The sequence below is a fragment of the Dipodomys ordii genome, unplaced genomic scaffold (genome assembly GCF_000151885.1).
Source record: "Dipodomys ordii isolate 6190 unplaced genomic scaffold, Dord_2.0 Scaffold1000002216, whole genome shotgun sequence".
NCBI classification, from domain to species: Eukaryota; Metazoa; Chordata; class Mammalia; order Rodentia; family Heteromyidae; genus Dipodomys; species Dipodomys ordii.
In genome coordinates, this window is record NW_012285833.1 from 269,373 (window position 1) to 280,807 (window position 11,435).

The 11,435-nt window shown below is 38.5% G+C and overlaps 1 pseudogene; it reads right to left on the minus strand.

Moving 5' to 3' along the window:
• The window catches only part of LOC106002814, a 77,922-nt pseudogene extending 66,706 nt beyond the window's left edge, over nt 1-11,216 (minus strand).
• Between the last annotated feature and the right edge of the window lie 219 nt (nt 11,217-11,435).

The following is an 11,435-nucleotide window of genomic DNA, read 5'->3' on the forward strand; positions in this document are numbered from 1 at the left end:
GCGGGACATGCATGTTGGGAGGTGGGAAGAGACTCCTGCAAGCTGGATGCTCCAACACAATATTCTAAAATTCTCGCTTGAATAGAAATGTCATAAATTTATGAAAAATTAAATTCATTATGTTAGATGAAATAGTCATTTTTGAAGGTCACAAAATGATATCTCTGAAGTTTCCTTATCTTTTAAATAAAATGTATTTTCACTCAAAATATTTCTCATTGGAAAGATGGAACAAACCATGCTGTGGGCAGACGAGGAAAATGAGAGCCCGCCCTCCACATCCTGAGCCTATAGCGTTTTTCTGGCGGGACATGCATGTTGCGAGGTGGGAAGGGACTCCTGCAAGCAGGATGCTCCTCATAATTTCTCAAATACAATTCTCTAAAATTCTCCCTGTGCTAGAGGAGAAATTTGTATCCCCACTGAATCTGACTTGTTATACACAGACCTCCTTTTCATCCATGAGAGTCCAAAACAACAACTGCATTCACAATGTGTAATCTACTATCCAGTGAAGTGCTAAGCCTCAACCCCCTGGTGAAAATCACAACTGGTGTGCAAAGAAGAATGTTGACTTTGAATCAAAAAGCTCAAACATACAAATTTTTCAAGGACAGAACTTCTCTTTGCCCCAACGTCCACTTTCTTCTTCATCTTCCTCCCAGTTATGGTAGAAGAATCTGTACCAATGGGAGGAGAGAAGGAGAACAACTCTGCTTCTCCTTTTTCTGAACTAACAGGACACACATGGGACTGGTTAAATCCCATAGAGCAATGTAAACATGGCAGACAAAAACTGAAGATATGTCTACACAATTTCAAAGAAATTCTGTGAGGATGATTATATGCATCTGTCCAAATAAATGCACAATGGCTCATGCCTCTAATCCTACTAACCAAGAGGGTGAGATCTGAGGATCACAGTTTGAAACAGTCTAATTTGTAAAATTCTAAAGATATTTCAATTAACCGGCCAAAGTCCAGACCTGGACGTGGGGCTCAAATGACAGAGTGCTACGAACAGGACAGCACTCAGGCCCTGAATTCAAGCTCAAGTTGCATTCTTTCTTCTGTCTATATTCCTTCAAAAGCCTCCAAGATAGTGATTTACTAGGGGAGGGTGGAAGTAGGGTGCCACTAGCTCATTCTTTTAATCCTAGTCTCTCAGCAAGCAAACTGCTAAGGCTCCACTAGCTTCTGAGGCAAATGAAATGTTCTGGTAGACCAGTCCTAAGGAGTTAGCCGGGGAGTGAACTTCTTTATCTCAAGACAAGCTCCTGTGATCAGACCCCAGTGAAACAGTCTCAGAGAGGTACCAAATATTCCAGTAATCTGCCAGGGTATCTCATCAGCCCTGGTTGAAAGAAGAACACTCACTTTTTAAACAATATCCAGCAACTGCTCCATTGTCTCCTACTCTATAGTGGTGAAGGATGTTTCCAACATAGAAAAGATCACCTTTCTGGTAGGCAGGGACCAGGTCCATTACCAGCATTTCCAACAAACTTGAGTCCAAGCTCTGTATATTATAAGGCACATTCAGGGTTTGGGCTGACTCACTGTCACATTGAGGTGGTAAAAAGAATGGATTTTTGAAACATGGAATTGGGAGTATACTTCAAAATGAGTAATAGAGTGGATTGAAAAGTACACAATAAATTTTTTCTCAGTATACACATATAAAAGCACACAAGAAGAAGGTTGTAGTGTGAGCTGTCATAGTTATACTTAGCTTAAGTTGCCTTGTGATTTCCTTGGTTTCTTCTTATAAAAAAGGCCTGAGAATATGGATTCGTGTTTTCGCACTGATCCAATGTCTGCAGCATTGAGTGAGGCACTCACACCTCTCATGCCTAAGACCTGAGTCTCTTGAACTTTGACAACAACACAAGAACATCTTTCTTGTTCCTGAGATACAGGCCACTTGAGCTGGCATGAGCTGGCAGTTACAGTTGCCTGGTTCTCAGAGTTCCATATTCTATTCCTTTGTGAGATAGAGAGTGACATCTCTCAGAGCCCAATGATCTAAGCTGCCCGTTCACATAAGACCGTCCCAAAGATATATTGGAGATGGAAATCTCCCCTCCCACATCACTCTATACAGATGTGAACATTGTCAAATCCCAACATCCTCAGGTAGGCCTGGGAATCAGCATGCTCTCAACCTCAAGGAACACTTCCTAGGTCAGATCCATGCCTTGTCACTATTCCTCTAATCCTGCAGAAATCATTTTGCCTCTCAGGGTCCTCTCAGCCTGCCATGTACTTCTTGCATCTATTTTTGACATCTACATCCTAGGACTTTGTTAGTTGTTTGTTTCCTAATCTTGTTTACCCTTGAAGCCCCAGTGTGTTGTCATCTGGAAAAAAGGTAAGTACTTAGACGTGGGAAAATCATACATGTATTGACAAATAAACCGTACACATATTGTCAGATATTTTATAGGTGTACATTCTTGCAAGATAAGAGTATTTTGGATACTTTTGTCATATTTTATGACAGAGGGGAAGGGGGGAGGGAAGAGGTGCTGCATTGTCTTCTGCTAATTCAATGATTATTATAGAAAATACTATAGTTGAAGTTATGTAAGGTTTAAATATAAAAACTGTACTCTTGTTTTTTTTATAAGCTAGTCGTTTATAAAGAATACCTCACTAAACTCTTGTCATCTTTGTCCCATGAACTATCCTCCTCCTTCAAAATAATCAGTAAAAAACCTTCACAAATGATTGGGCTGTTGCCCAATCTCTGGATAAGAATTTAAGATACAACATTGCCAGCCAATCTGTGTGTGTACATGTGTGTTGGTGTGTGTGTGTATGTGTGTGAGGGTATGTTGTGCATATCTATGTTTTAGGTCTTGAATTCAGGGGCTATATGACAAGCCTGAGTATCTTTCTGGTGACTGTAGTGATCTAACAATTGTGCCACAGTTCCACTGCAAGATTTCTGTAGTGAAATGGAGAGACTCATAAAATTTCATGTTCAGGCTGTCTGAACTAAATCTCAGGTCTCAAACTCCTGATTAGTTAGAGTTATACTTATCAGCATCCATAACCTGGTGATAAAACAGTGTTACTGGAGGCAGTGGGGTTGGAAGTTTTAGTCTAGATTCACAACATTCTATATCATAAAACAGCAACAGTAGAACCCTATATAAAAATACAATAATAAGATGCACTTAGAATATAATTTAATGATATAGTCTGTTAGCATGAATTTCAGGAAACCATGGTCTTAATGATTTAACATCACAAATCCAAACAAAATGAGATAATTTCAGTAGACTGTACAAATTTTAATTCCATCATATAATAATTTCAAATCATTATAATAAACAGGAAAACATGCATACTTATAATGTAAAAAGATGTAAAAAGATGAAGATGGCAGACTATGAAATGGGAAATTCTACACTGCAGGAAAATTATTGTCATGGTGAATATATGGTGGATTGACATGGTGAATATATGATAATATTCTTCAGAGAAGCAATAGATAAATATATATGTACTACATAGTCTAACTTGTCTCTATCCCTATGAACTTCCAATATTCTGCACATTGTCAGTATATTTGTGTTTATGGAATATTCCAAAATAGCTAGCACAGTCAGGAGGTTACCAAAATACATTAGTTTGAATGTTTTAGGAGATAAACCTGCTAATTATATTGACTACATTAGATATTTAACATGTAGTGTGTTATCATTGTACTCTCTAAGTATATAATAAGCTATTCAAAGTGAAATAGAATGTAACATGGTTTTGCCTGTAAAGCTAGGTATTTAGGACATCAGTTCCAGACCAGTGTAGAGTTACCTGCAATGCTCCCCAACCCCTGGCTATGCGTGATGGAATACTTCTATCATCCCAGGCCCATGTGGAGCTGAGAGCAAGAGGATTTCAATTCCATGCCATTCTAGGAAAGATCATCCACATGGCTCCATCTCAACCAACGGAAGTTCAACACTGGCTAGTAATTATCACCCCCACCTAGGTGAAAATAAAAATAAGAGCATTGTAGTATAAGAAACAAAAATATTAAAACATGGCAATACAAACCATCATGAACAACACTTACCTAGTGTTTGTTTCTCATAACTATAATCCTAACTATAGCTAGGATTATATATGTGAGCCAGAAGCACCAAGCAGTCCATTTTAAAAATGACTATTTGAAGGCAGGTGCCAGTCTCTCATGCCTGTAATCCCAGCTAGTCATGAGGCTGATTTCTGAGGATCACAGTTCAAAGCCAGCCCAGGAAAAAAAGTCCCCATAAGACTCTTATCTCCAATTAACAACTCAAAAAAACAGAAGTGACTCTGTGGCTCAATTGGTAGAATTCTAACTAACTTGAGCACAGAGTCTCAGGGACAGTGCCCAGGCCTTGAGTCCAACCCCACAACTGTCAAAAAAATAAACATTTTAAAGTCTGACTTTCTTGTAAATTAAAATGACAGCTGTGGTATACAATTCTACCGACTACTACAGATTTCATTATATTTGTAGTTAGGAAAAGTAGCAGCAGTTGAATAAAGGAACATTTTTTCATAAACTAGGGCAGATTGGTCTCTAATTCGAGGAAATTGCTGGACTCATACATAACATTTTTGGTGGCTTTTGTTTTGTTTTCAGAACAGGATGAGAAATCTTATTTCTGCCAATGGTCATTTGGATGTGTCTAACATCATTCACAGGCCATGGAAAATTAACAGTAAAGACAGGACAGAGTCAACTGGCGATACATTTACTTGTTTTTATGCCATGTTCCAAATGATTTGTTTAGCTTATATGTGCCTATGGCCTATAGTTTCTTATTCCTGCCTTCCTCAAATACAAGCATGTTACACCCATTCAGATTTGAGCCAGGCAATATGTAGTATTAGTGCTAAAAGTCGAGGAAAATTGTAACACAACCAGGGAAGCATGAAACCAACATGTTAGTAGCTGCACACAGGGGACTCAGGCCTATAATCCTAGCTACTCAGGAGGCTAATGATCACAGTTCAAAGACAGCAGGAGTGAGAAAATCTGTGACTCTTCTCTCCAATTAACAACCAAAAAGCCATAAGGGGAGCTGCGACTCCAGAGGTAGAGTAAACTTAATTAAAAAACTCAGGTGTAGAAACCAATCCTGAGTTTAAGCTGATGGATAGGCACAAAACAAAAACAAACAACAACAACAAAACAAAAACTTCGAGAAAGCTCAGGAAAGGATGGCATTGTCTACATGGCAAATGTTCACATTACATGAATTGTGATATGGTAAACACACTCTACACACCTTATTAACAATTACATTTAAAAAACAGAATCAGAGAAATCCCAAAGCCATGGACCTTTTGATATGCATCTGCTTTCTAGTATTTCAAATCCTATCATCTGACCAGGTAGCACACAGGTTGTAGCCCAGGTGATTAGAAAATATGAAGGCAGAGATCTTTTCAGATTGTCCCACCAAATCGTTGATTACTTTAAGCTAAAAACAAAACAAAGCAAAGCAAACAAAATAGACTTTAAGGTTAATTAGGCTGCTATTAAAAATTCAGATGTTAGTAGTCTTTGTGGAGGGGAAGGGAAAAAACAAATTATGTAAATAGGGATACAGGTGGATCCATAACAACAATGAGATGTACAACACATTATGTCAAAAACGAACTTTATAACTTTGGAGGAAGAAGTGGGAGATGGAAAGGGATGAAAAGGAGAAACAAAGGCGAAGGCACCAATGCTTAATAAGAGATGTCCTCTTTATCTTGCAAATGTAATTGCAACTTCTCTGTATATTATTTTCAAAATTAAAAAATTGAAGAAAAAGATTTAAGGCAGAATTATATTGTTAAATGATAGTACATATGTTTTGTAGATACTGATCTCACATGTGTCGGAAAAATATCCATGAATTCATAACTAGACACTCTGAAGTGTAAGATATATTAATTAGGTAAGTTTCATTAGGTAGCCAATGAAGAGATCACCACATGGTGTTCAGTCAGGTAAAGTAGTTTATTTACTGAACTGCTGCCCATGCCATATATGGTGGAGAGGCGTGTGATAAAAGGGGGTTCACCCAACCTCGGGCCAGGACATATCTAGGCCAAGGACCGGTTGAGATATGGCCTGGTGGGGGAAAATTCAGGCCACACTGGATGTGAGCTCAGCGCCTGGGAATGTCCTCTGGTCAAATGGAAAGTGTGACCAGAGGCTGACCAGGTTGTGACTTAGTAAGAGGGGGAGGTGTCTGCCTCCAGGCATGCCAGATACCTAGGTAACACATAGAGGATGGAAATTTAGCCAAGAAGAAGGGAAGTGTCTGCATAGGGTGTACATAGCTTGGGCAGACCTAATACCAAATACAGATAGTACCTCTGCCATGTAACTCCTGACTCCAAACCATTCATTCTCAATCATTATCTTTCTTTTCTTTATTCTTCCTTCTTTCCTTCTTTCCTTCCTTCCTTCCTTTCTTCCTTCCTTCTCTTCTTCCTTCCTTCCTTCCTTCCTTCCTTCCTTTCTTTCTTTCTTTCTTTCCTTCTTTCTGCCTACCTTCCTTCCTTCCTTCCTTTCTTTCTGTTCTCTCTCCCTCTCTCTCTCCTCTCTTTCACTCACCCTCCCTCGCTTCCCTACCTCAGTATTCTCCACTCTCAAAAAATGGACACTTGGTGAGTTGAACTCACAGGCTGTGAAGAACAGCTCAATTAGCAAATTGAGGACAGTGGAATCAAATAATGAGCACTCAGCAGCATGGCATCTCAAGCCATTTGGAGGAGGAAAGCAAGCACATTCACTGCATTCTGGACGTCCAACCTGGGAAGGTGGAGGAGACTCCTTCCTCCTCTTGGCTAAATCTCAGCCCAGTTTCTGCATCTGGACAGGTGACTGCCTCCAAGTGAGGCAGTTACCTAAGTGACACAGGTCTGGGCATAGACTTAGCCTCTTGGGGTGTTGAGATTAATGGCATGATTCAACATGATCCACTAGTTTGTTGAGATTGAGACTTCCTAAATTTTTGGGTAGGCTATGTTCAAATTGTGATCTATTTATTTCTGATTGCTAACCATGATTATAGATGTGAACCAGCACATCAGACCATTCAAAGATCTTTACTACGCATGAAATACATTAAGTTTATTTTCCCAAATGACATACAAGTTGACAGACAGCAAAATAAGTCCTGAGTTCTTGTTGAGATGTTTTTTAATGTGAAGGAAAATTTACGTAGCAAAATATCTGACTACTGTGATTATACTTTCAAACTTACCCTACATTTTAATATCAAATCACCTATGAGCCAACGATTCACTCAAATTACCTGTAATCATTTATTTCTCTCATATCTTCTAAAGGTAGGCAGAACTGGAGCACACACTATTAACTAAAATGGTAGAAATTTGAGAGGATCACAGTTCTGAATCAGTCTAGGAAGGAATATCAATCTACTAGGTAGGTATATTGGAATGAAATCATGGTCCCTGCTTTAGGGGCTGGATGCAAAAATTGCTACTCTATGAGTAAAGTAACTTAAACAAGAAAGGATTGGTGGAGTGACTCCAGTGGTGGACTATCTGTCTGGCAAACACTACATCAAAACTGAAATCAATTTCCTAAAGATAAAATAAGAAAGGAAAGAAAGAACAACTCATACTAAACATGTGTTCAATGTAAAGATTTACACTAACTTATTGTAGATATTATGCCATCATTTATTTCTAGGGCAATCATATTTTGTGTCAAGCCTAAATGGAAAAATAATACACTATATACAAAGTTTTGGTAAAACACAGGTCTGGCTTACAATTGTGAACACTTAACTTTGCATGTGCAGTGGTGTTGCAGGGTTGTTAAGGTTTATGGAAGTCCATCCTTTTGATGAACTTGACATTAAATTACATAACCATACAGTTCACTGGACAGATATTGCTGATATATACATATATATGCATATATATACATATATATATTCACACTTGTATGTATTTAGATATTAAGTGACATGTAAATAAAATAAAATTTAAAATGAATAAATGTAGTGAGCAGATACCTTTCCTAGATAATTATTTAATGAATAAATTCATGTCTTATAGTTTACAATGCTATATCACACTTAAATGGTTGCTGATCCCCTTCAGCTTTTTTATGATATCTTTTCTGATGAAAAAGCCTGCCAATACATATACTTGTATGACATTCTTTTCTTTATGAAATGAAAAGCATGCTGTGTAATATGGCTCTTTTTGTGTCATCAAAATATTTTTCATAACTTCAAGTACATATTGCCTTATGCTCAGATTTCACTCATCTTTCAAAAATACCTATGGGAGCAGAAAATGAAGGATCATTCTGTTATTTGGGAGCTTCTGTTATTAATCACTCCAATAAATATTATGAAAATGAAACTCTGAAATTATTTAGAGAAATGACTTAAAAGTTTCCTTTCTAAATACTCATGCTACTCCCTCAACTAGATCATAGAACATAAAATAAGTTACATTTTAGCTGGGAGCCAGTGGTTCATGCTGGTAATCCTAGCTATGCAAGAGCTGAGATCTGAAGATGGTAGTTCAAAGCTAGCCCTTGCAGGAAATCTGTGACACTCTTGCCTCCAATTAAACACCAGAAAACTGGACGTGGCAATGTGGCTCAAGTGGTAAAGTGCTAACCTTGATCTAAAGAACTTAGGTACAGCACCCAGGCCTGGAGTTCAAGCCCCATGACCAACAAAAATAAAAAAGGAAAAAAGTGAGGGAAAGCAACATTTTAAAAGTAATGTGCACATATACACAAAAATTGTATAGAAATAAAATTATAACAGTCCCTGAACTGGCAAAAAAGAGATTAAAGTGAAATTACCTTCAATCATTCATTTAGAAAATCTATACTGAGGACAAGCTATTGGAGCTCACATCACTAACTAAAGGGGTAGAATTTGAGATGATCACACTTCAGAACCAGTGTGCCAAGAAAATAATATGATTCTCATATTATCCTAAAGCCTTCAAGTTGGAATGCATTTGTGATCCCAGTTACTTGGCAGACATAGGTGAGCAACTTAGCCTCTGTTCAGCCTTCAGCAAAATTGATAACCTATGAGCAAAGTAACTAAATTAAAAACGGATTGTTCTAATGGTATAATACTTGTTCAGCAAACAAAATATCTAAATTCATACTCATTTCATAGAAGAGGATAGAAAGGGAAGAAAGAAAGACAGAAAGAGAAAGAAAAGAAAGCAGAGAAGGGAAGGAAGAAAGGAAGGAAGGAAGGAAGGAAGGAAGGAAGGAAGGAAGGAAGGAAGAAAGGAATAAGATAAGGAAGAAAAGAAGGAAGGACAGAAGGAAGGAAAGAAGGACAAAAGGAAGGAAGGAAGGGAAAGAAAGAAACAAAGAAAGAAGGAAAGAAAGAAACAATGAAAGAAAGGAAGGAAGGAAGGAAGGAAGAAAGAAAGATAGATAGAAAGAAAGAAAGGAAAAAGAAATAAAATAAAAGAAAAAAGAAAGAGAAAGGAAAAAAAGAAAGAAAGGGAGGAAGAAAGAAAGGGTGAAAGAGAGGTATAAATAAAAACCTCAGCATGTGTTAGATGTTATTAATTACCCTAAATCGTTTAAACTATAAATGCCATCATTCAAATCTCTGGGCAGAGACATTTTATATCAAGCCGTGTTGTACGGACTTGGGACCGCCAAAAGACCATCAGAGAGTACGACCAATGAAAACAGCAAAAGAGTCATTTATTTGCAAGGTCAAGCTTGGTCCTCCACGCACTGGTAACACGTGACAGTAAGAGTCCCCAAGCACAAAATCAACACAGCTTTTATAGTATTGAACAAACAAGTTTAGGGAATTTCCACACAAGCAATTACATGATTGGTTTGTGTCCACCCTAAACATACTGCCCTTTTTCTGAACTGTTGATATGTTCTGTTCCTGGAACACTTGGGCAACTGTTCTGCTTTCTTAAGGGTGGGCAGGGTTGGTGGCAACCTGTGTTTTTTTCCTCTCTCTTGGGCTTACTCTGAGGGCAGCCTAGCACAAGATGGTGGGGTTAATCTCAAGTTGGAGTTACTTTGGCTCTTCATTCCCTCCTCTTCTAGAGCATCGGGGACCAATCATGTTCCCCTAATTGGCACAGTGTTCTATATTTACAGTTTGGTATTGGGATCTCAGAACTAATACATGGACTGTGCTGATCCTCTCTTTTACAAAGGACACCAGTCTACGAGATCTGATTGTGAGTAACAAAATTAACAGTACCAAAGGCCCTGACATTTTCTTCTAGCAATCTTGACTCTGTATATAACAGCTAACCTAATTTTATACCAGCTATACTCCTAAGCTCCAATTTTGACATACTCATACCATTTGTTACATACTTAAACTTTCTGAGGTTTGTCTTCTTTACAAACATTTTAAGACAATCCTTACTTTTTAAATCCTTTCTCATCCTGAGGATACCAATTTTCCCCCAGTTCCTTTCCTAAGGCTTACTGTACTACCCTCATCTTCTTTACAATTCCTTGAGCTTCTTTGTGGTGAGAGTTTAAAACTGCCCATTTTTCCTTTGACTTGTGGAACCAAGTTATCTCAGAAAGCCTCAAGGCACCAGTGGATGAAAAGTTTGCTAGATTTTTTTTGAGGGGGTCTGGTCGTAGAGCCTCAAATCTGGGCCTGGGCACTGTCGCTCAGCTCAAGGCTAGTGCTCTACCACTTGAGCCACAGCACCAGGACCGGCTTTTGCTTTTTTCTTTTTGCTTATGTGGTGCTGAGGAATCAAACCAAGGACCTAAGGCATGCAAGGCAAGCACTCTACCACGGAGTCACCTTCCTAGCCCAAGCTTGCTCTAAGATTAGGGCTTGGTCTCATTCCTTGTACTACCTCCATTGATTAAAAAATCTCTCTTTTATCTTTAAAACACACCCAGGAGGAAGCAGTTTATTACCATACCAGAACCAAACTAGGCTGTGACCCTGAAGTGCCTAAGCCAAGTCAGTGATATCCTCATTCCCAATATCTACTGTGGGAGTATAGAGGGTTACTGCATATTACCAAGAGAATTCCCCACAAGATCTTAGTTGTAGCAGCTTTCAACCGCGAAGCATTTTCAGGTGATGGAATCAGGCAGGAGTGCAGTCTACTTTCACCACAGTGGAGGTGGTCTGGGTGATGATGTAGGTTTCCTCCAGGTAACTGTCAGGCTGTTGTTGAACTTTACCCATTATGGTGTGCAGCAAAAGCAGCAGGGTCTCTCAGTGGCTCCAAGGGACTGTCAATTTACTGGTCAATTTACCAAGATGACAACTTTTTAAACAAATAGTTCTTTTAATAAGGCTAGGATTTTCTAAGCAAATATAGAGGGCGCAGGCCTGTACTATTATTTCCCATGCTTTTCCTTCTGTCTATTTTGCCACATTTTTAAAAGTGAATATTTTCCCTTG